We start from the raw sequence: 25,954 nt of genomic DNA, 5'->3' as shown, positions 1-25,954 counted from the left end.
AATAGACTTACAGCACCCAGCAACATTATCAACATATATTAAAAAGGAAAAAAAATTAACATCAAAATTTTATAAATAAGTTAAAATAGAGACCCATACCAAAAACAGGGAGCCCTCGTGGTACAATGGTTAAGTGCTTGCTTACTCATCAAAAGGTCAGTGGTTTGAATCCACCAGAGGCTTTGTGGGAGAAAAGACCTGGTGATCTGCTCTTGTAAAGAGTACAAACTAGGGAAATCTTATTTGGCAGTTCTAGTCTGTCGTAGAGGGTCGCTATGAATCAGAATTGACTTGACCGGCACATAACAGCAACAATGACACAGCAAGAACGAAGCTACTTATTTATGACAATGACTTGAGCTAAGGATGAAACAGAAGAAGAATGAATCTGTTTGTATCACTGGCCATTTTCCCTTTCCAAAATTTTTAAGAGCACTAGACTTAGACCCTTGCCAAAGGGGACCAATGCAAAAGAAAAAAAATCGGTAAGTTGGACCTCATCAAGGTAAAGAACACTTGCTCTTCAAAATATAATGTTAGGAAAATGAAAAGGGAAGCCATGGAACAGGAGCAAATATTTGCAAAACATCTGACAAAGGACTTGTCTTACAACTTGCAACCTCATTAAAAATAGGCAAAAGATTTGAGCAGAGACTTCACCAAAGAAGGCATACAGTTGGCAATTTAACACATGAAAAGATACTTAACATTATTAGTCATTCAAACCTGTTGCCGTCGAGGCGATTCCCACTCATAGCGACCCTATAGAACAGAGTAATATGGCCCTAAGAAGCGACTGGTGGATTTGAACTGCTGACTTTTTGTTTAGCAGCTGAGCTCTTAACCACTGCACCACGAGGGCTCCATGGCTATTAGTCATTAGGGAAAAGCAAATTATAACTACTCTAAGATGCTATTAAGCACTCACTAAAATGGCTAAAACTAGTAAGACTGACCATCTGAGGGACTGCAGAGGATGTGGAGTTATGGTAACTCTAATAGACTGCTTGTGGAAATGTTAAATGGTATAGCCTTTTGGGAAACAAATTTTGTCATTTATTAAAAAGTTCAATATATACCTACCATCTGACCCAGCCATTCTACTTCTAGGTATTTACTCAACAGAAATGAAAGCATATGTCTGTATGAAGACTTGTACATGGATAGTATATCAGTTTTGTTTGTACTAGCCCCAAACTGGAAACAACACAAATATTCATTAACAGGTAAATGCATACATGTAACGTGGTGTATTCAATACAATAAAACACTGTTCAGAAAGAAAAAAGGAATGAACTATTGATACATGTAATTGCATAATCTGAAAATTATTGTGCCGAATAAAATAGCCAGCTGAAAAAGAATACATACTGCCTAATTCACTTATACGAAATTCTGGAAAATGCAAACTAATCTATAGCAACAATAACAAAAAAAAGATTAGTGATTGCGTGGCACAGGGAAGTGTGAGGGAGGTGTGATAAATTACAAAGGGTACTTTTATGGATTGAATTGTGTCCCCCAAAATGTGAGTCAACTTGGTTAGACCATGATTTCCAATATTGTGTGATTGTCTACCATTTTGTCATTTGATGTGATTTTCCTATGTGTTGTAAATCCTACCTCTATGATGTTAATGAGGCAGGACTAGAAGTAGTTTTGTTAATGAGGCCAGACTCAATCTACAAGGTGAGGTTGTGTCTTAAGGCAATCTCTTTTGAGATATAAAAGAGAGAAGTGGGCAGAGAGCCAGGGGGGCCTTATACCACTAGGAAAGCAGAGCCAGGAGTGCACGGCCTTTGGACCAGGGTCCCTGTGCTAGAGAAGCTCCTAGAACAGGGGAAGACTGATCACGAGGACCTTCCCTCAGAGCTGACAGAGAAAGAAAGCCTTCACCTGGGGTTGGCACCCTGAATTAGGATTTCTAGCCTCCTGAACTGTGACAGAATAAATTTCTCTTTGTTAAAGCCATCCACTTGTGGTATTTCTGTTATGGCAGCACTAGATGACTAAGACAGGTACTAAGAAACTTTTGGAGGTGATGGACAGAGTCACTATCTTGTTATGGTAATATTTCATAGGTGCTTACGTATGGCAAAACTCATCAAAGAGTACACTTCGAATATGTGCAGTTCATTGCATTTAAATTATAATTTAAGAAAACTGAAAACATTTACAAAGACCAAAAGAAAAAAATAAAAAGGAAATTTTTAAAAAGATTGAAGAATTTTTTCAACTTTTGTGTTAAATATGAAAGCTGGGCTGATATTTCTATTTGTGACTTCATACTTGTAAAGCACTTGGAATAGTCTAACTTCAAAAGTATTCCGTATTGTTAGAAAAAAATCACTAGCCAATTTTGATCTAAGACACAGGCCATCTGAGTGAGATTTCAGGTCAGAAGCGAGCAACAAAAGGCAATAGCTTCCATTTTGTTGGTTTATGTCAGAGATATACAGCTTTTGGGGACATCAGTGGTTACAAGTAGTTGTACTCCTGACAAAGAAGTGGCATCAGAGATGGTAGTGACTCAGAGGCAGCTTATTTCTCATCCAACTCTCTAGCATGATTTAAATTTAGACCGTTAACCTCAAATCTCTTCCTCCAGCCTTCCCAACAATTCTGTAAAAAAAAAAAAAAAAATTCTGGAAGTTACCAAATATTCATTTTCTGCTTTGTATAATAAGAATGGATTCTGTTGATTGTAACCAAACACCTTGATCAATATAACTCCTAAGGAAAAAAATTGTGAAAATCAAACATCTTTCTCAGAAAAAAAAAAAGAACTTATTTTTTTCCTGTTTTTTAAATTTGTTCTTAACAGTCTGGAAGACATTTATATATTCCCTCCTACCCCTTTTTTTAGATTTTCATTGTTGTTTTACATGGAAATCTTTAGTGGGATTAAATTAGAGTCATACGAGTGAACACTCACTTGATTTTCCATAAAAAGATTTTGGGTTCTCAGAGTGTAGTGATTTTGGGGAACAGGAGAAAGGTGGTAGGGATGGATGACGACGAACATAAATGATGGCAAATTTTGACACTTTTTATTGCTGTTTTCAGATAAAGTTGGATGTGATAGGTCTGTTGAATATCATGTACCAAGTTTTATGCAAATTAATTTTTGCTTGATTGGAAATTTTTGCTTAAAGAGGTAACAGGATTTTCAGATCAGATTGTCATTTTAATGATGATGCCTCTGGGGAGCAAGTACTCTTTCAGTGGAAGGTAGAGCTAGCTATATGTACTGACATAGAAAGGTACCTCTGACAAGTTGTTAAAGGAAAGAAGCAAGATAAAAAGTAATGTTAGTATATTCCCATTTGTGTGTGTATGCGTGTATGTAATGGAATTATACTACTTAGTCATTAGTACCTTAGTACCTGTCTTTGAACTAGTGGGGGTTTGGACTTCAGTGCATCAGACAGAGTGAAAGGCAAGGATGAGGCACTCACTGAAAAATAAAAGGATTAGGTGATAGTTTTTACAGTGAGAAGTGAGAAGCCCCTCTCAGCCTCCTTCTACTAATCTTCAATAATGCTGGCTGCCAGGCATATATAACCGAGACAGAAGACTGTCTCCTGAGAAAAGATATATCGACATTTGGAGTGTTTCCCAAAGAAAATCTGGATTTATGCTTAATTACCCTAGAGAAAAGTGCACAGGCAAACAAGGGCTTCCAGTCATCTTTTTATTGTATTGCTCCTAAATATATGAAGATAGACAAAGATTACCAGCCCAAAAGTAACTAACTAACTAACTAGCTAGCTAGCTAGCTAACAGACAAAAGGTATAAAGGAAATAAAACTGTATAATATCTTCAGATATATAAGATTTATGAAACCAGATCTGGATACTTAAAAAGAGGAATCAGAAAAGAAGTAAGAACTCTTGGAAGTGAAAAAAAAAAAAAAAAAAAAGTGATAGAAATCTTTTAAATATTAGTAGAAGGCTGAGCAGACAAAATTGAAGAAATCTCCTAGAAAATAGGACAAGACAGATGTAAAGTATGAGATAAGCAAAAGAAAAATTGGAAGCTCAATCCAAGAAGCCAACATCTAAATTCAAAAAGGAAGAACAGAGAAAATGGTAAGGAAGAAATGATAAAAGAACAAGGAAAAATTTTCAGAACTGAAGGTCAGAAGTCTACAGATTGGAAATTGCCTCTGAGTGTTCAGAGAAGTGAAGGGGGAAAAAAAAGACTCACATGAAAGGATGTCATACTGAAATTTCAGAATATGGGGGATAAAGAGAAGATCTTAAGTGCTTGCAAGGAGAAAAAAACAGATTATATCAAAGGGACTGGGGTGAGAATGCCTTCTGAATTATGAACAGAAACACCAGAAGCTAGAAGACAATGGAGAAATGAATGAAAAATTCTGAAGGAAAATTATTTTAACCTAGAATTACTCACCCAGCCAAGCTATTGATTAAGTGCAAAAAAGAGAATAAACGCTTTTTAAGGTATACAAATTTTCAAAAATTTACCTTTCATGTACCCTTTCCCGGGAAGCTATCAGTGAATGTGCTTTAGTGAAAGAGAGGAATGAGCTAGTAGAGGAAAATCTGCAATACAGAAAATATGGGATCTAGTGTGGAGAGAGCTAAAGGAAATTCCTCAGATGCTATTTAAAGGGAAATCTCAGCATGAATCCTGAAAGCCACCAGTACAGATCAGAGCACGGGGATGGGAAGTTCCAGCATGGCTGTCTTCAAGAAACAAAGTGAACTTAATCACTCAATAATGTGGAAAATTTTAATTAAAATAATTTTACATAACTTTTAAAGAGTTTGGAAAGAAGCAGAGAAAGGTACGTAGAAAATTAAGGAAATAAAAAAGAATAAGGCAATTATTAACTCCAGCAAAAACAAAAAACTTTATTAGAAAAGAAATATTATCATGGTTTTCTACTTGGTTGACTTATGGTGTCTGACTGAAGAGACCCCACATATCTACCAGAGGGTTTGCTTTGCATCAGCTCCCAGGGTTAATACTGCCAGAGATTGCCACGCAAGAAACCTCCTACCCTCTCTCAGTAACTGGTAGTTAAGTGTCTTGATTAACTCGACATCATTGATAGTCAGTTGAAAGTCTGATTTTGGCATTTTAGGAGTATCAATGTATGATGTCTGAAAGCATAGGTCATATGGAAGACAACTACTGTATGAGAGATGAGGACAGTCTATCCTAATAATAAATACTAATTATAATACTAATAATACTAATATTTAAGTCCTTACTATGTGTTAAGTGCTTTCCATGGTTTATCCCCACTCCCCTCCATATAGCCCAAACTCCTTGCGATTGAGTCAATTCTGACTCATGGTAACCCTGTATGTTACACAGTGGAACTGCTCCATAGAGTCTTCTTGGCTGTAATCTTTATGGAAGTAGATTTCCAGGCCTTTCTTCCATGGCACCATTGGGTGGTTTCAAATCACCAACCTTTAGGTTAGCAGTTGAGCACAAATGGCTTGCGCCACCTGCTGACCTTTATCTTTGTTAATCCTAGTCTAATACCAGTCCCATTTTACAGGTGAAGAAATGGAAATTTATAGAGGTTAGGCAATTTTCTCAGAATGGTAGGCTGGGATTAGAATGCAGGCGGTGTAATTCCAGAGCCTGTGCTCTTGACTACTGCTCTCTTCTGTCTCAACACATACTCGGAGAAATGCTGAAGGAGATGAAAACTTAGAATGTCAATGAAGAAAGAAGGCTTCTCTGCTGGAGGTAGTGGTAAAGAGTAAAGTGGGCTAACGTCAGACAGCGGGAGTGGGGAGGGATAGGATGTTGGCCTCCCAGCCTATTCATAACTATTGAAAATTGATGTGATTTTAACAATTCATTTAATTTTGAGATTTGTTGTAAGCTGCTCTTGAGTCAGCTCCTGGTTCATGGTGACCCCAGGGCTGCTGTGATCCATAGGATTTTCATTGGCTGACTTTTTGGAAGTAGATACCCAGGCCTTTCTTCTTAGTCGGTCTTAGTCTGGAAGCTCTGCTGAAACCTGTTCAGCACCATAGCAACATGCAAATCTCCATTGACAGACAGTGGTGGCTACGCTTGAGGTACATTGGCTGGAAATTGAACATGGGTCTCCTACATGGAAAGTGTTATGGATAGAACTGTGATCCAAAAATATGTGTTGTAAATCCTAACCTCTATCAGTGGTTATAATCCCATTTAGGAAAGGGTTGTCTTTGTTATGCTATTGAGACAGAAGTAGTGTTGGATATATTTTCAGTCAATTTCTTTTGAGATATAAAAGCAATTAAAAGCAAGCTAGCAAGAAGAGATGGGGTAAGATAAATGCCAAGATACATGGAAATCTCCAAGAAACCAAGGAGCAGAAGCTGAAAGGACCTTCCCCCAGAGCTGACAGAGAAAGCCTTCTCCTAGAACTGGTGCTCTGAATTCAGACTTCTAGCTTTCTAACCTGTGAGAAAATAAATTTCTGTCAAAGCCATCCACTTGTGATATTTCTTTTATAACAGCACTAGATAACTAAGACAGAATTTGGTACTGAGAGTGGGGTACTACTCTAACAGATACCTCAAAATGGAAGTGGTTTTGGAATTGAGTAATGGACGGAGGCTGGAAGAGTTTTAAAGTGTCTAAATAGTAAAAGCCTAAATTGCTTGAAGGGCCTGTTTGTACAATTATGGACATCAAAGGCAGTTCTGGTGAGGGCTCAGAAGGAAGTGAGGAAAGCCATAGAAAAATTCTCTATCGTCTTTGAGAATACATATGGTGCCAGCAACAGAAAGTTGATACAAATGTAAACATTAAATGTGCTTCTGGTGAGGCTTTAAAAGGAAATGATGAACACGTGATTGGACAATGGAGGAAGGGAAGCCCTTTTTATGCAATGGCAAAGGACTTGTTTGAATTATATTCAAAGTTTGATGGAAGGTAGAATTTGTAAGTGATGAACTTGGATACTTAGCTGAGAAGATTTCTAAGAAAGATCTTAAAAGGGCCACATGATTTGCCCTTGCTGCTTATAGTAGAATGTGAGAGGAAAGTGATGGACCTAAAAATGAACTGTGCAAAATGAAAACAGAACTTAAAGGTTTGGAAAATTCTGTGGTGCAAACTAAGAACACATGCCCTAGAATGTTCTCCAAGGATGTGGCTACACAATCTTTTGTTAAAGAGATTAAGCCTGTGACTGATGGCTCTAACCAACTACCACAGCAGAAAACCCATCATCTTACACTATAGGGGATAGAGAAGGAATGAAAGGAAAGAATGCTGTCTGCCTCTTGGAATTGTACAGGCAGGAAACAGGCCAAAGGAGCTACATCTTTTGTCTTCCAAGAAAAGAAAAGGATATCAGCCAAACTGTTGGAAGGAGCATGGCAAGCAGGGCCTTCTCAGTTTCAAAGGGTGGGGACATGGTCTCCAGGATTTAAAAGGGTGGGGGCCTAGCCTCTTTGCCGACTAAGTTCCAGAGTGTGGAGCTGCCATTAAGGTGTGCCAGTGCAATAGGGCTGCTACCCAAAGCTGAGGGAATGGGACTGCCATGCCCAAAAGGAAGAAGAATGGGGTCTGCCAGGGTCAAGGGGGGGTGGAGTCACCACTCAGATGGACTAGGAGAATGGGGTAGCCCAAGGCTGAGGGAGCTGTGTTGCCATCTCAGAGGGCCTGGAAGACAAAGTTCAAATCCATGACCAAGGGCTCTCCACCCAGAATCCAGAGAACATGGCAAATACCCAGAGTTTGGAGGGCAGGGATATTGCCCAGATGGTCTTGGAGAACAAAGAATTATTTTCAAACCTTAAAAGCTAATGAAATTTGGCCCGGTGGGTTTTGGACTTGCTTGGTGCCTGTTATCCCTTCTTTCCCTGAAACTTCTGTTAGAGCAGCACTAGATAACTAAGACAGAAAGTAAAAATTCTACCACCGAACCACTACTGCCTCCCAGCTTAGAGAGATACACTGATAAACACCTTCAGCCTACTGAAGAGGTCAAGAACATTGGCATCAAGTGTAGCTTTCTCCTGAGACTCCCTCACTTCATCCTTGTATGTCATTTTACCATTTCTTTCACTTATTATTCCCTTTAATTACCAGTCTTTGTATTACAAGCAGAGAAACCCAGGCTCTGCTTCTCTTGTTCGAACTTTTCCTTCACTTGTATTTGCCTCCAGGAGTCTTGGAAACCAGCCAAGGAGATTGCAACCTGGAGGCAAAGAGGCCCTAGTTCCTCCCACCCGCGAGCCTTATGAAATATGGTGTAGTTCCTACCAAGAGAGGTGGGGGTGGAGGCTGTGTGGGCAAAAGACACAGCTTTCAAATGTTCTTGTAAATATTCATAAAAACATGTCAGTGTTGCTAAACCTACAGCAAACGGTAATCATCCGTCCCCCTACACCCTGCATCTTTTTGCTGTTAATCCTTTTGCCCGCCTTGAATTTTTTCCCACAATTACTTCTCCCTCAATCCTTGTATTTTTGAATGCCTGCCAGACACCCTGGCCGTTGCTGCCCTTCTTGCAAGTTGGTGGTACCCCTTTCAAAGCAGTGGCCCTCTGCTGCCAGCTAGAGATTGAATGGTACACACCATCCTAGGCAAGGTGCTTCATTTTCTCATCTTGGTTCTTTGCTCTTGGGGGACACAACAATTGTTCTACTCAGGAACTGATGGGGATTTCTGAGCAACCTGGCACATCTGAAACATTTTTCTGACTCATTGAGCTGGCATGTGCTGCTCGATCAGCACTGGCCCTGTTCCACACAGCCTGTCACTAACAGTGGGTGTTGTTGTAAGCACGAGTTTTGATTGTGGCAAGATGGGCTCTGTGACTCTCCTCTTGTTCTGTTGAGTTCAGAAAAGGCATCTGGTCTCCATTCACATTACGTTTGACAAGAGTCCAAAACCTAAATGAATATTGCTAATAAAGAACTGTAAGGAAAAAACATGTTGAAAACTACTGAGTGTATTCAACACATATCAAACTTTGGAGAAGGGGTAGAGGGAGGAGAGTGAATGCATTGGGTTAAGATCATTGCTTTGCAGGGTGAGATCCCCTGGCTCTGTTCCTATGTCCACAAGCTGTGCCTCAGTTTGCCTTCTTTTAAAGGGGAGTGCTCAGAAAGTGCTTTATGATCCGGAAGAGACTGCCTGTGACCATGCATACGTTTAACTCTTCTGTTGGTCAACTAAGTTTCAAATGAGCTAATGTTAATTGAGTAACTACTCTGTGCCTAGGCCAATGGCAGCCAAGGGGTGGCTCTAAAAAAAAAAAAAAATTTTTTTTTTTTTTTTCTAGCCCCTGCATAATCTTCGTTGGTTCTCCCCTCCAAATCCTTTGATCTGTATAATTAACAGGTCCTCCACCTATTGTGTATTACTTTCGAACACAGCCTAAACCCCTCCCTCTTTGATCTTTCACAGTATATCTCTTGCATTTCAAACTCCAGCATTGTATCAGGTTCTCAGAGGACCCATCCGGCACAGCAGGAGAGTTTACTTCTCAATGGAATTGGTCAGAGTAGGGTGAAGAATGTTAAGATATGTAGAACTAAAGTAAACAAAAGGCCACTGAAGCCCCCAGTGAACAATTATTTTTTTCCTGAGGTAGCCTTTAAGATGAACCATTTGCCAAATGCATACACTGAGGTAACTGAATGAAGAAACTTTTAAAAGAATATCTTAAATTTCAGAATAATTACATTGTCACAGTTAAATTCTTTCATGCTCATGTAACACTTAGCTAAAATAAAATAAATAAAATGACCTGGTCTAGATCATCTTAGATCAGCATGATAAAATCTTGTTTTTTATATATGAAAGATTGCCTGTCTTTATGTTTTCTAATATAGAGGAATATGTTTTACTCATCAAAAAGTGCTGTCCCACAAATAAGCAATACTCCCACTGTATCTTTTTACCTGCTTTGCCCAGAGAAAATTTCTACTGTCTAGATTTTTGCAGAAATATTGTAAGGTGTCTATATGTTAGATTGTTTAGTTTTGGCCCATGACCTTAAGATCTTAAATCTGTCCAGGGTATTAAAGACAGGAAAAAGTGAATAAAAACTACAAATAATCTAATGTTTTTGGCAGATAATCTTGTGGTAGATAACCATGTCTAAAGCTTGTATGCCAAAAAATAAAAAAACACCAAACCTGTTGCTGTCAAGCCAATTCCAACTCATAGCAACCCTATTGGACCCAGTAGAACTGCCCCATAGGGTTTCCAAGTAGTGCCTGGTGGATTCAAACTGCTAAACTTTTGGTTAGCATCAATAGCTCTTAACCACAACGCCACCAGCGTTTCCTAGTCAGGTAAAACACCGGGCGAGAATTCAGGCTTGTAATTTGTCCAGCAAACAACTGGTGTACAATGTTGATATGGAACATTTAATAAATTCATAGCCTATTATCCGGGGGAAATAGAAGACGGAAAGATCTATGCTTGGGTCTAGTCATCCGTGACATATCTGGACAAGCAAGAACAGCAGTATTTAGAGCAGTCCTCAAGTAGCTCTGGCCATGGTATTTTCAATCACCTCATATGCAAGCAAAAGCTGGATATCATAAGGAAGATCAAAGAAAAGTTAATGCCTTTGAATTATGGTGTTGGCGAGGGAATGTTGAATATACCGTGAATATACCATGGACTGCCAGAGGAATGAACAATCTGTCTTGGAAGAAGCACAGCCAGAATGCTCCTTACAAGTGAGAACGGCAAAACTTTCTCTCGTGTACTTTGGACACTTTATCAGCAGGGACCAGTCCCTGGAGAAGGACATCATACTTGGTAAAGTAGAGGATCAGTGAAAGAGAGGAAAACCCTAAATGATATGTATTGACAGCGGCTGCAATGAAGGGCTCAAATATAGCAAAGATTGTGAGGATGGTGCAGGAACGGGCAGTTGTTTCCTTCTGTTATACACAGGGTTGCTGTAAGTCAGAACTGACTTGACAGCACTTAACAACAACAACAGCAACAAGCAATGTGCAAAAGAGCCCTGGTGGCTCAATGGTTAAGCACTCGGCTGCTAACCAACAGGTTGGTGTAGATCAAATGCACCAGTGGCTTCGCAGATCAATAAACCTGGACATCCGCTCCCACAAAGATCACAGCCTGGGAACCCCTCTGCGGCAGTTCTACTCTGTCATATGTGTTATCTATGAGTTGGGTGCCAAACAACGAGCTTAGTGAACAACATGAATTTTGTACTTAATAAATACTTGTTGAGTGGGTGAATAATTGAATGAATCTGAGAATTCTTTACAGAAGTTTATATTTGAGTTGAGGCATAAAAGATGACTACACATAGTTAGAAAAAGTAAAGATTCCTTTACATGATAGGGGGTGGGGAGGAATTCGTGGCTTTTGAGCAAACGAGTGATATACTGACATTTGAAGGTTAGATCACTCCAGTGGTAGTACGGACGATAGATCGGAGGAGGGGATATAGGGCCACTGACACTGCAATCAAATTAGTGATTGTCTTAGTCATCTAATGCTGCTATAACAGAAATACAAGTGGATGGCTTTAACAAAGAGAAATTTATTTCCTCACACTAAAGTAGGCTGAAAGTCCAAATTCAGGGCACTGGCTCCGGGGAAGACCTTCTATCTCTGTTGGCTCTGGAGGAAGGTCCTTGTCCGCAATCTTCTCCTGGTTGAGGAGCTTCTCAGGCACAGGGACCCTGGGTCCAAAGGACACGTTCTGCTCCTGGTGCTGCTTTCTTGGTGATATGAGGTCTACAACCCTCTGCTTGCCTCCTTTTCCTTTTATCTCTTGTAAGATAAAAGGTGGTGCAGGCCACACCACAGGGAAACTACCTTTACATTGGATGAGGGCAGTGACCTTAGTAAGGGTGTTACAATCCCACCCTAATCCTCTTTAATATAAAATTACAATCACAAAATGGAGGACAGCCACACAATACTGGGAATCATGGCCCAGCCAAACTGATACACACATTTTTGGGGGGACAAAATTCAATCCATGACAGTGATATAGGGTGATGACCTTAGGTATAAAGAAAAAGAGAATGGTTCAAGACATAATTAGGAAGTCATAGCAAAAAGCCTTGAAGATGGATTGGCTACAGGGATGAGAGAGAGAGAGAGAAAGCTTGGATGTCTTGGATTCCTTCACCAGGGCAGGAACCACAGGAGAAAACATGGTTTGGGAGAAACATTTGGTTCTAGATTCAATGAGTTTTAGGTTCTTAAGTGTTCTATTATGGGAGCAAAAGTTAGATTACATTATAAATTCTACGAGTTCAGGGCCCATGTTTGTTTAATCACATAATTTGTCCTATATGTTGGTACTTGATAAATCCTTTGATGATATTGATGGAATACCACAAGGTCATTCCTGCATTGCTTTTCCAACTAGGGGAACCCCTCTGTACGAAGCCCATGTGTTTATTTACTCACCCCAGTGGGGCTTTATGACCAGGTTGCCCTTTAGATGAACATTATCTATTTTTGCAGATGCTGTTTCAAAATTGATTAGTTCTTCAACCCGCCCACTGAAATCGTCTAACCTATTGAAGAAGCAGACTGGGATGTGGATTATAGGGTTTCAGATAACACCGAGTCCCTAGTGAAAGGTATGTTATTTCATTGCTTTGTTCTGTTTTTGGAAAAGTGTAGCTGTGTTTTCTTTTCTCCAACTGTATAGGTCACAGCAATTTTTTTTCCACTGGGAATTACAAGCTATAAGGAAGATTTCCAGGGTAGAATCACAGTCTCGCACAAATGCTAAATGCAACTAATCAAGGCCTGGAAGGTACACGGAGAGTAATTAGTAGGTTATATTTGGGTCAGTATTAAGGCCATTTATGAATTACTACAAGAAAAACAGATCGTTTGCCTTCCTATGAGGGGAAAATGGAAATATATTCATTTTGTGCATTGCAATAAATACATTTAAACGGTTTAAAGGCATTTGTGGCCATTTCATGTGTGTTTGTGTCTGTGTATATATGATGATTTAAAGAAAAAAGTGAAACATAATGAGAGTATTATGGGTAACAAGAAATTACACAAATTCGTACGATAGGGCATAGCTAGTATCAGAGCTGACAAACGGGGATTCTCACTCTTTGATTTCTACTACTAAGGAGTCACTCATTTGGTAGTATTAAGGCCTTTGCTGCACAACCATAATGAAGGAATTCAAGATAATAGAACACACTATTGGGGACTTAGTTCCCATTGCCTGTAGGGGCTTTTCAGGGCTCCCCTGACCACTATGGACATCAAATAGGAGGAAATGATGTTAATTCAAATATGGACATTTAGGAATCTTTGAAGACAGTGAAGATTATCAGTTTGGTGGTTAGAGGAATGGATTAAAAACAAATGCCGTACAACCCCCTTCTTTACTCACTCATGAAAATTGATCTCACCTACACCAATTGTTTCTGCCACCCTTCCTGTGGGAACAGATTTCTCCTTAATTTCTGTCTCCAGCTCAGACTTTCTGTCTTAAATATCAGAGCCCTGAATCCAATTGTCTTCTAACTCTATATCTATAGCTATATAAATCTATAACCTTATCAATATCTTTTTCTATATCTCAGTGTGTTTAAAGCTAAGCTCATCATCTTCTCCCAATAACCTGTCTCTCTTTCTGATGAAGTTTTAATAAGTCAGATGCTCATTCCTGGGTATCACCCTCCTTTCTTCTCTCTCCCTCACTGCCAAGATCCAATCAGTCGCTTCTTAGCATGATTTTGGTTCATGAATACATATGTAAACCGTCCCTGGTATTCTGTTCTACTGTCACTGTCTTAGTTGAGGCTTTCCTGATTTTCCCCCTGAATGACTTCTATAATCTCTTAATGGGTCTCTCAGCTTCTAGTCTTTTCTCATCTTATCCATGTGATCCATCCCAGAGATAACGTTTTAAAATGAAAATCTGGTGAGGTAACTTCCCATCTTAAAACCCTGGCCTACTGCTCTTACCCTCAAAAAATGACTAATTTCTACTTATTATGTAAACTAGAGACCATCAAGCATGAACTCTCTTAACTTCCTGTCAAACCTCACTGTGTGAACACGTATTTGCATGGTTTCCATCTTTGTCTCCTTCTCAACTTCCTTATTTCTGACCAAGGCCATGATCTGGGACCGTGATCTGTGTCCCTTTCTTGTCTACTCCCTCAGGACTCTCAGTCCATCATTTTTAGCTGTTCTCTTCATCCATCACTTCTCAACTGCCTTATGTCCCTTGACATAAAAACATGTTCAAGTGTCCCTGATATTAAACAAACAAAAATCCTTCCTCACATGCAACAAGGCCAAAAGGGAACTCACATTTCCTCACACTGCCCTTGGTTAATTGCTTTTTGTCCTTCAAATCTCAGCTCAAGTTGCACTTCCCCTCACTCTGTGCTATCACGTCACCTTGCATATGTATCTATCAAACACTTCATAGATCATCACTATTTTTTTGCCTGTCTCCTACATTAGACTGTGAGGTTCTCGTGCATAGGAACTGGTATTTTATTGTTGTTGCCAGCAATTAATTAGTTGAGTAATAAGCATACATCTCAAACCACAAGTTCAGGTCAGAACATTCTTCTTATTTTTCTAAAATTTCTATTTTAAGTGTCAGGCACTAAATTTAATCAATTCAAGTTTCCTACTCTCTGGGGCTGCGTGTATGTTGCAAGGGGTTATGGTGAGGTGATGCTGATGGGGGTGGGATGTGGAAGCCATGTTGTCTGGTCCTGAGTTGCCCAAGAAGTCATCCCTAAGACTTCCCATTCACACCTGTTCTCTCTTTACCGATCATTCAGATGGTTACACGCTCCTGATCCAGACAACAAGCTACTTTGACCTGGCTTTCTTTCAACTTTTTTACTTCTATCAGCTCTCTGGAAACATACAACTGAAATTTCTTTTGTTCCTCTTCCCTCCTTTTTCAACTCCCTGAGATTATGTCAGGAGTTGAGCAAGCAGGATTCCTTCTCAGGAAATACCAATGTCTTAGGTTTCTTACTTCCTAGCATTCTTTCTCCAGCCCCAGATTCAGCTTGAAGGTTTGGGGTAGGAAAAATTAATTTTGACCTTTGCTTCCAAATCTGTTGGCATAAACTTTATGCTCTGAGTCTGTCAGGGATTAGGATTTTGAGACCCCAATTCCCAGTGTATCAGTTATGATGCAGTCTGTGGTAAGAAATAGAATATCTAGCTGAAATGCACCCTTAGTAATAAGAAGGTTTAATGATCTCATATAGTGGGAGGTTGCGGGTAGAGAGAACATCCGTGGGTTGATTGTTAGCATAGCAATCCCAATGAAGCTTCAGGCCTTTTCTTACTCTAAGAATTCCCATCCTCTGATATTAGTTTAGTTCTCAAATTTATTTCCTCCTGGTTTCAAGATGGCTGTCCTGTTCTCCCATCTTTAGGAAAGAATGTAGAATATATCATATTACACTTTTAGAATAAGAAAATAAAATATTGCAAAGTCAAGTCATCCATGGTGTGGAAATATGTAAAATGTTTCCAACACAGCAAAGAGAGAAAGTAAAGGATCAGGGCAACTTCAATATAACCAATGACATTAGAATAACAATGTTTGGAGGTTATGTATGAAGGACAGTATTTAGCTGGCTTACATAAAACAGTTTTATGAAATGTGCATATTAGTCATGTGCTATATATATACTGTGTGTATATGTTGGTAATGCATCGCAGTCAAGAAATTCACTAATGAAAAGTTTAACGAAATAGAGTAAGAACTTGTCAAGGCATAACCCCAAAGCCTGACGTACTAGAAACAAAGGCTCCTATTGAAGGTCCAGATGTTGTGCTTTAGCTTAAATGATGTTGCATTGGTTTTCCGGTGACATTTTTACCTGTACCCTCATCAGTTTACTTTGCTTATGATAAGCTTGCCCTTCTTTTGGTTTACTTTCAAAGCATTTTATTTTTATCTTTTAAGGAGCCCTCTTTAGATGCATGTTTACCCCTCTGGCGGTCTCAACTGGAGGCGGTCAAGCCAGCTCTATGGTCAGGGCCTGTAGCAGTCAGGATTCTAAGTGTCTTGTCTCTTTTTATAATCACACTGAATCCCTGGATAGCTAGTTATTTTCCTCCAGAAAATATAGCTGGCTCTCACGTTTCCTTAGTTTGCATTATAACCAGAAAATTATGCATTCTTGAATTGAACCAGCTCACGAAATAACAAATGAGTAATGATATTTGGCTCTTGTTTTCCTCTTTTTAATTTTAAAAGGCGTAATGTGTGTTATCTCAGAGAACGTCAGTTTGCTGTTTTAAATTTAGCCATGTGGTCGAATCCAGCCGCCCCTTATAACTCTATTTTTTATATATTTCAAATTTCTTCCACATTTCAAAATCACATCAGTGAATGCATTTTCAAGGCCAAAATTGGAATTTCTGCTTGGATTCTTGTTTAGAGCTATTTCAACCTCAGAGCGAGCTTCTGTAGGCTATGGCCCTTTTCTTTCTGTCTTCCGGAACCTGAAAATCTAGGGCATGTGGCAGCCCTACATATTACCTGCCAGGGAGATCGTCTAGCTGAGAATTAACTCAGATGCATGCATTTTTATAAAGTTTCAAAAATGAGCTCCTAATATTATCCTTTGTCAATCATCTACCTATTATTTATTAGATTTCTATAACACCTTTTCTCCAAAGAGCTCAATGTATCTTAAACACATGTTACAATGCACTTTAAATAGGTGTTACCAAATTTGGCATTATCTGTGAGAAATACTGCTAAAATTATGAATTCCAACTGCAAATTATCAAAAGAATGAAAGAAAATTTCAGCATCATTTAAAAATGATCTTTTATTTTTTTTAAGGCCTGTTAGCCCTGTCAGAACCTCCCTCCAAAAGAATTCCAGGGTTAGCTTTGAAACAGTAAACTTTACCTACAGATAACCGCACTTAATCGGTATTTGAAATGTTACACAGTTTTCTTGTTTGCAAAGGTTCTGATGTTTCCTTTGAATACAACAGCCATTTCTGTCTAAATGTCAAATGGCAGACCCAATAGGCCTTTAGGTGTTTATTAGGTTAGACTCATAGGGACTCCTAACTCTTTTGCAGCTAAGATGCTATTTGTTTTCATTCATTTTTGCAGTCAGTGTTGAAGCCAGACCTGAGCACAAGGGAGCTGTCAGCAATCAGCTCCTGCCCCATTGCAGCAGAGGGAGGAGAGTGTGAGGGCGATGGAGGCAATTACTATGCCCTTTCTTCTTGGAAGAGGCAAATAAACACGTTATAATCTTTAAGTTAGAGGTAATTCACAAAGTCAGAGGCAGGCAATGCCTTCTAATTTAGAGACATTTTCTCTTTCTTTGCCATAAAAAACCACCCCCCCCACAAACTACAACAATAATAAAAGAAACCCCACAATCAAAGGACCAACCCCGACCTCCCCATCCTATAAATCCCAAATTGTGGGCTTCAGTTGCATTCTGCCCTTTTATTTTCTTTCCTCTTCTTTTTACTCAGATGGATTGCTTTCATTTGGGGCAGTCTTCATTCCACATGAGCTTTGAAATCATATCCCTGGATCTGTATAGAACGGCAGTAGTTCAAGGTATTAGTAGCAGCCTTCCATGGTAATGGTGCCATTAGATCATTATGACTATTCTAAGGTTCTACCTGTGAGCATGGCATGAATTTTATATTTGGAAATAAAATCCTCCCGGGATACCGCAAAGCTGCACGCTGGCCTTGCCCCTTCTCGCAGGCGGTTAGGATTGGCTGCCCTGTCTTGGGTCTTGTGTTACGCAGGAATAAGTCCTGCCGTGTTTGTTTCACATAAGAACCCCTTGAATTTGTTTATAATGATCTGAATGATATGATTAGGTGAACAAAGCCACTCAATGGTGACATTTATTAACCAGTCATCTCATCTGTGTTTAAATCTCGTATTACATTTCAGGGAAATTGTGTGACCCTAACTCCAGCATAACTTTTCTTTGGGGACCATTGCTTTGTATTGAGTTTGAATTAAAATTGAAGAGCATAGAAAGCAGGTTTTATTTCCAGAAGTGCATTTCACTTAAGAGGTTTAGACTGAGCCAGATTACATACGGAGGCCCACAGAAAGGTGGACGTTGGGACTTTTTAATTTAGCACTGGCTAGATGTTCCTGCCTGCATGAGTTAGGGAGCACTCATGACTCATTTCTGAAGAGGGGTATGGCAATTGGACGAGCAGTGCCGTGGAAATAGAGCAGAGGTGTCATGGAACAAATGGGAAAAAGCTATGTATATAAAAATGTAGTCTTTGTGTGTGGTTTGAAAGACATGCAATGACTACCTCCATGGGGATGAGTGTGCGCAGGGTGAGAGAATGCCTCTTGTCTGAGAGAGACGGCACGTAGATATCGGAGACAATGGCCAGGTGTACAGGTGAGACAAAAAAATGGAGAAATAAGACAATAGCCTATTTGTGTGAGAGCCAGGAAGGCTGGACTATGTGTAAGATTTTGAATGATAATGCAATAAGATATTTTATTATGGAAAATCTTAAACATTACACAGAAGTAGAAAGAAGAGTATAATGAACAGTTATATACTCCTTTCCCTCAGCTTCAACAATCAACTCATGGTCAATTTTGTGTTATCTTTACTTCCTTCTCCCTCTATTGCATCTATATTATTTTGAAGTAAATCCAAAACACCATGTCTTTGCACCCATAAGTACTTTTGTATGAATCTATAAAAAATAAATACTCTTTTGGAAATCATAAGCACAGTACTGTTATCATACCGATAAAATTATTAGTACTTCAAACCTGTCTGATTATCTCATTGTTCTTGATAGTTGGTTTGTTCAAGCCAGAATGTAAACAAAGCCTGCACATTACCTTTGACTGCTGTGTCTCTTAAGAATCTTTTAATCCATACATTCTCCCTCCATTTTTTTAACTTGCAGTTGATGCATTGACAAAAATTGGATCATTTTCCCTGTAGAGTTTTCCATATTTTAGATTTTGTTGATTGCATCCTCTTTTATTTCCTATGAAATAGTAGTTAGATTTAGAGGCTTGATAGGACTCAGGTTTGATTATTTGGCGAGAATACTTCATAGGTGGAGTGGTGTACGTCCATCAAGAGGCACATAATGTCTGGTTTTCCCTATTTTTTTGTGATGTTAGCAGCCATTGATGTTTATGGCCGAGATCCATTATTTTATTAAGGGTTTGAGACATGGGGTTTTCTTCTTTTCTTTGCTGAAAAAGTCTATAGGGAGAAACTTTTCAACAATTAGTTCTCCCTGGGGCACAGTTCCAATAAAAAAAAGCCCGGTTAAATGTTTGATTCTTTTTCTTTACTTAGGTGGTTCCCTAATATTCTCTAAAATCATTGAAGTTTGTTTCCTCCAGAGTCATTAAGAACGTACAGTTCTTACCATATTTGATTAGTTTCTATCCATAGCAGTTAGTATTATTTTTTGGGGTACAAATTATTCCACCATTGCTTAGTGGGAACCGTTTCAATTTAGCTCCTAAATTCTTTTGGCACAGTAATTTATTTATTTATTTTTATCATTGTACTTTAGATGAAGGTTTGTAGGACAAACTAGCTTCTCATTAACCAGTCAGTACACATATTGTTTTATGATACTGGTTAACAGCCCCATGACATGTCAGCTCTCTCCCTTCTCAACCTCGGGTTCCCTATTGCCAACTTTCCTGTCCTCTCCTGCCTTCCAGTCCTTGCCCCTGTGCTGGTGTGCCCTCCAGTCTCATTTTGTTTTATGGGACTATCCAATCCTTGGCTGAAGGATGAACCTCAGGAGTGACTTCGTCACTGATCTAAAAGGGTATTTGGGGACCAACACTCCCAGGGCCTCTCCAGTCCCTGTCAGGCCAGCAAGTCTGGCCTTCTCCTGTGAGTTAGAACTTTGTTCTACATTCTTCTCCAGCTCTATCTGGAACCCTTCACTGTGATCCCTGTCAGAGCAGTCAGTGGTGGTAGCTGGGCACCATCCAGTTGTACTGGACTCAGTCTGGTGGAAGCTGTGGTAGTTCTGATCCATTAGTCCTTTGGGCTAATCTTTTCCTTGTGTCCCTAGTTTTCTTTATTCTCCCTTGCTCCCAAAGGGATGAGACCAGTGGAGTCCCTTAGATGGCTGCTCACAGGCTTCTAAGATCCCAGATGCTACTCATCAAAGTAGAATATAGAACATTTTCTTTACAAACTACGTTATTTCAATTGAGCTAAATGTTCCCCAAGACCATAGTATCCACAGCCTTCCGCCCAGTATTTTGGTACTTCAGGGAGTTTGGAAGACACAGTAATTTTTGAGACCTTTCTTGTCTTTTGACCTAACTAGATGCCCCAGGCTCAACTTGTACATTTCCTGTTCCAGATCGGGCATCAGCCATTTCTTGAGGGAGTCCAGGTTCCTTTTGGTGGGAAATAAGCGGTAAGGGTATTCATCATACTAGTTGGTTGAAATGGTGTATATTTTTTGCGCTAGGGTTTGCCAATTTTTTCCAGATGCATTGCGTTTGTCCAAATCACATCTACTCAATGGCGATATTCACAATCATATCAGGATGCTTTCTGTTGTCAGGAACAGAAAGTCTGACCCAAGCTGATGTGGAAAATAAGGAAATTTCTTCTTACTGCCTTTTTTTTTTTTTTGGTAACTGAAAAGTCCAGAGATAAGCTTGCTTTCGAGTGAGGCTTCCAGTTTCTTCTGTCTCTGATATACTTTTTCTCACTCTTGATTTTATTCTAAGACTACCTCCCCTTATGGTCCTGAGATGATCATCAGTCCAGGACCCCATGCTTCCACATTTACACTCAGCAGCAAATATTGTCTTTGTCCTATTGTTCCAAAAATAATCCTGAGATTCAGTCTGAATGGAAATCCTTACTTAGGTCTTGGGCTTACTACTGAGCCAAACACTTGTTGAAAAAATCCGTTGCTGTGGAGTCAATTCGGACTCATAGTGACCCTATAGGACCGAGTAGACCTGCCCCATAGGGTTCCCAAGCAGCAGCTGGTGGATTGGAACTGCTGAGCTTTTGGTTAGCAGCCGAGCTCTTAACCACTGTAACAATCACTTGTTAGTTGGATGAAATGTGCTGATTGGTTTAACCTAGATTCCATACTCCACTCCTGGAGTTCGGGGATGATAAGAGCATCTTATCAAACAAACCAAGTAAATTTTCAAACAGAAATTTGGACTATTGGAAGGGGAGGAAAGGGATGGAAGAAAATAGGTGTTAGGGACCAACAAATACTGTGACAGTATGGTATCCTTTTCTTTCTTCTATCCATCTATCAATTCAGTCATTCATGGTAACCTAGGCAATATTTTAAGCATTAGAGAGACAAAGAGGAGTGAACTATAATCTCTAATCTCAAGGAATTTGTAGGCTAATAGAGAAAGATATTTATATGCAAAAAAACCCTTATAATAAATACCATGAGAGAAATTTATACGGGGCCCAGTGAGGTCCAAGGGAGGAAGTAATCACTTCTACTTGAAAAGAGGTCTTTCCAGTGTAAAGATCTCATGATTTTGTGATTATTTTATGATAGATTTCTTATCTTCTTTACAGCCTGCATTGAAAGACTCAAACATGGAAACATTATGAAAATGAAATTCTTTCTCAATAGTGGATTCATCCAGAAAATTATTTCACATCTCTAGCATTAAGGTATCAGCAGTGTAAGAATTAACCTCTCAAATTTTTTTTTCCCATTTGGCCAAAAGAGATAGAATATTAATGTTCTTCCAGAGATGAAACAAGTTTATGTTGTTAATGCAAAGTTGCTTGATTTTTCCAAGTTGGCTCGGACACTGCCAGCATGCTATCTATGTTCTTGTCATTTAAAAGAAAATAAGATGCCAAATCCACATTGTTCCTTTGGACTGACTGTGTGACCTGAACATTTATTTAGGCACAACGTCTGGATTCCAACACCAACATCTCAACCACATGAATTACAACAGAGCAGAATTTGGTGAGTGAATACCTCTTAAATCCATCAAGGAGAGTCTCATTTTAAAAGAGCAAAGAATGTCCAGTATAAAACAGTCCCACAGCAAAACCTCTGGGTATGGAGGTCACAGTGATAAAAGAAGATCATCAATTGAAAAAATAGTCTGATCCAAGTTAGTATGCATACATGGCTAGGAGACCGCTGACGAATTTAAAATTAAACACACCTCCAATTTCTTTTACTAAATACAATTTTGAAAGGTCCTAATGATGGTTACCTTTTCTATATTGTCAGCTGGTGTGAGGGTCTAATAAATTACAATCACAACTTACTTTGTAAGATAACAACTTTCTTTTAAACTCACGCAGTGTCATCTCATTATTGTTTTAATCATTAAAGTGATCCATACATCCCTTTCTCTACCTACTTTTCATCTTTAAAATGGTTGGTTCCTGTCCATAAATCGTAGTCTCCCATTTCCCTTCACATTTATGCTTTATTAACAATATCTTAGAGACCTACCACATTGTATTGCAGAAGGTTTATTGTGGTCAACTTTGCCCTTCAAAAAGCTCTGGGGAAAGAAAACAAAAACAAACAAAGCCAGCAACCTCAAACCCAAACCCAGCCATCTGTACTGTTTGACGGGGCGTTCCTGACTTGGAGCATTAGTCCTAGCTGAGAGTTACCACAGAGTGCTATTGTTTATGCTGCGCCACAGTGTAAAGCAGACAATACCACACAATCAAAGCCTTCACACTCAAACAGACATCACACTCTGTAATTATATTTGTCTGACAGATTATTATAATTGTACATGGCAGGTAGTGTAAAGCAGCTCTTTTTTACAGCCTAAATAATGTGGCATATTCTGCATACTGTAAATCAACCTTGCAGAAGGTAAATTATGAAAGCTAAATGCACGTTGAGTGTTTTTATTTACTCTTTTCAGTTAGCATCTTATGTGGTGCTAGACAGCAAAAGAGCATTACCTTATTTTGCCTGGTACTATTTCATTTAACACTTTGTTGTGCAAAGTTCCTTTTTGGCTGGCAACTTCTTTAATTTCAGCATACTCAGGGCATCTCTAGCAATGAGTATTTGTAATGCTTCCCCCACCCTCACTGACCCAAGGTGACCAAATATCAGACTCAACTGTGCTAAATTAGCACAGGGAAAAAACACTTTAGAAAAAAATTTAAATTATGAGCCCACTTCTATGGTTCTTTTATTTAATGATTAGAATAAAACCAATTTGGAGAAAAAGCTATTCAGTTGTTTGAAGAATTTAGGGGCTTTATTTCTGATGGCCTTCTGGTCTAATGGACGTGTTTGTGGTAGAGTCTTCCAGCGCTCACTTATGTCTGGTTCTCCTTTTCTTCCAGTCGCAGAGGAAGATTACATCTCTTTTGCCATTAGATGGGGCCATGTTTGCAACTGGCTTTGAGCGGAAGCGACATATGTCATTTCCAGTTGTGGTTGTTAGTTGCTATCAAGTTGATTCTGACTCATGAACAGTTATACTCTGTGACACATGGGGTTGCCACGAGTCATTTGCAGTACCAATATATAATTACCAATGTGAGACTCTTAGCATCCTTTTCCTCTGCTGCTGACCAAAGAGTCTGCATGTTTCAGAAGAGCAGTTAAAAGATGATAGCACTTCTGTCACCCCGGGTCCCTGAGTCACTGAAACTGAGCCCCCTGCCAGCTAGAGTTGGATATGTACAGTGGGTGAGAAATAAACTGTTGTGTTAAGCCACTGAGATCTAGGGTTTAATTTGTTACTGCAGCAAAATTTAGCTTATCCTAACTGATATATGACTCTTCAATATTTGATTTTTCTATGGTGGCCACATTTTACATTAGATTTGTGAATGTTATGTCAATTTGTCATAGTTTCTATACTACGATTCTTCTGTTTCAAAAATATTCATGATAAAATAATAAAAGCAACCAGACATCGAGTGTCTCATAAGTACTGTACATTATGGCTAATTCTCATAAAAATTTATAAAATCAGATAACTCAGGATAAAGCAGGTAAGTGCTTTCCCAAGTCTACTCAGGAATACTGTTCTAAACCAGTTCCGTCTAGGTCTAAAATCTATGTTTGTTCCATTTCACTATATAGGCTTGTGTTATTTAGTCCCTGAAAAAGTGAAATTGATTACAAAATAACCATAAGGCTTTTATGTTTTCCAACATATCATAGTGTTCTATTTATTTATTGCCTGGGTTAATGTGTGGGGTTAGATGCTGCATAAGGCTAATCTTAAACAGAAAACCAAAATGCACCCAAATAAAATTTGTAGGCTGATGTTTTAAATTATCAATCCAACCACAATTTTTTTTCAGGTGTAGCCATGATATTTATTGGATGTACAATCTGGATTTAGGCCATTTTCTCATATTCTTATCTAGGGAATCCATTCCTAACAATTGCTATTACTGAAGCCCTCTTCAACATTTTCTGATGACAATATTTTTCTGATTTCTCCAAGTTTCCCCATTGTTGTAGTCTTTTGTCTGCTTAGAGAATGACACTCACTGAGGAATTTTTGAAAATTAATTACTAATTCATTCAGAGTCTTGTCACATAGGTATAGTATACACATCAAAGTAATTCCTCACTCTGCCTTTATGCATTTCACTTTCCCAATCTGTACCAGTTGATATGAGTCTGCCCTAAATTGCCAGGTTCTCTTTAATGGGACTCTGTGCCTGCTCAAGGAGCCCTGGTGGCCCAGTGGTTATAGGCGGCTATTAAAATTCACCACCCACTCTGTGGAGGTGAGATATGGCAGTCTGCTTCCATAAAAATTAAACCCAAAACTAAACTTATTGCCGTTGAGTCTATTCCAACTCATAGTGACCCTATAGGACAGAGTAGAACTGCCCCATAGGATTTCCAAGGGTTGCTGGTGGATTTGAACTGATGACCTTTTGGTTAGCAGCCAAGCTCCTAACCACTGCACCACCAGGGCTCCTCTGTAAAGATTACAGCATTACCGTACTCTGTCCTATGGGGTTGCTCTGAGTCAAAATCCGCTCAACAGCAACAGGTTTTGGTCTGGTGTCTACTCACAGCTAATGAGTTTATTCTGGACTCTTGATTTAAGGTAAGCCAGTCAATAGGCAGCCAGCCACCTATGACTTTTGGCCTAATTGGAAAGATAAGCTGGGCCAATCAAATTAATATCTAGGAATTGAGGATTGAGAAAGTAAAAAACTAAGTCAGTAGCTATGGCAAATATAGTGGCAGAATTTATCTAACCCCTTGACCATTTTTGAGGAGCGAGTATTATAAACTTCCTCACCTGGGACTTCCTGCAATGTGGCAATTACCAAGGTTATCTAGAGTCAGGGACGGAATGTTCTCACTGAGAACAGAAAGCTTTGAGGTGGAACATAAATGTTCCATGGAAGGCAGAGCAACAACTTGTATGTAGCATCATACAAGCATGATTAAGCATCAAATTCCATTATGAAGAGAACGTTTATTGCTTTGGTACATGGGTTCTATTAAACATATTATCAGAAGCAGAGTGACCACCTAGAAAGTGGCCCAGAAAATTATCTGAGGAGAGATTTGGCTCTGTGTTTATTTTGGTAGAAAGTAAACAAAGGAAGCAGATAATTGTACTGATATATTCATATGCTATTTTTCTTGAAGGCTTAAAAATTTGACTTTGATTCCATTGTGGCATCTAATAATTTGGAGAAAATCATCTATTAATTTTGTAAATTATATACAAATATATTTCACATATGTTTGATTCAAATATATACATTATGTACTTAAAAATTATTCTCTGTACAATTGGAACAAGTCAATTGCTCACATTTAATTTGATATTCTATCAAAGAAATTCTGATGCTTGGAGGTGTGGAAGAATAGAGAGCCAAGAAGATCAGGGTCCTGGGCTCAGCTCTGCCTAGAACTCTCAGTGTGACCTTGATAGGCATTCATTCCTTCATTCATGTTTCATTCATTTATCCATCTACCTCCAGCCAGG

The sequence above is a fragment of the Elephas maximus genome, chromosome 10 (assembly GCF_024166365.1).
Source record: "Elephas maximus indicus isolate mEleMax1 chromosome 10, mEleMax1 primary haplotype, whole genome shotgun sequence".
NCBI lineage: Eukaryota > Metazoa > Chordata > Mammalia > Proboscidea > Elephantidae > Elephas > Elephas maximus.
Note: the sequence above shows the minus strand (reverse complement) of the source record.